Source organism: Macaca thibetana, chromosome X (assembly GCF_024542745.1).
Source record: "Macaca thibetana thibetana isolate TM-01 chromosome X, ASM2454274v1, whole genome shotgun sequence".
Lineage (NCBI taxonomy): Eukaryota > Metazoa > Chordata > Mammalia > Primates > Cercopithecidae > Macaca > Macaca thibetana.
Genome location: NC_065598.1, coordinates 119,280,874 through 119,281,491, shown reverse-complemented (window position 1 = coordinate 119,281,491; position 618 = coordinate 119,280,874). Strand labels below are relative to the sequence as shown.

Here is a 618-nt window from a genome sequence, read left to right as displayed (position 1 = left end):
CTCATGGTAGTGAATAATTCTCATGAGATCTGATGATTTTATAAGAGGAAACCCCTTTCACTTGGTTCTCATTCTCTCTTGCCATCACCATGTAAGAAGTGCCTTTCACCTTCTGCCATGATTGTGAGGCACGTGAAACTGTGAGTTCATTAAACCTCTTTTTCTTTATAAATTACACAGTCTCAGATATGTCTTTATCAGCAGCATGAGAACAGACTAATACACCTTGTAAAATAATAATGGCTACAATTTTAAGAGAAACTATGGGTTATGAGCTTTACGTAAAGTATCTTGTCAGATCTTCACAACAGCCCTGCTAGGTTGGCATTATTATCTCAGTTTTCAGATGGGAAAATTGAGGCTGGAAAAATTAAACACTTGCCCAAGTCAAAAAGCATTGGCAGAGTCAGATTCAAACTTAGAACATAAACTATGTTGTACCCAAAATGTTAACAGTCATTGCCTCAGGACTGTGGAATTACGATTTTTTTATTTGCTTTTAATAATATTCCTTCTTATATGTATCAAAACTCATACTGAGCAGTGAGTTCTGAGTGGCAAAAGATTATTTATTTTTTGCACCCATCAATAAGTCTTTGTCCACAAGTTATATGCGTT

The 618-nt window shown here is 35.4% G+C and overlaps 1 pseudogene; it reads right to left on the bottom strand.

Moving 5' to 3' along the window:
- Positions 1-504: 504 nt before the first annotated feature.
- Positions 505-618, bottom strand: LOC126947036 (uncharacterized; annotated as a pseudogene).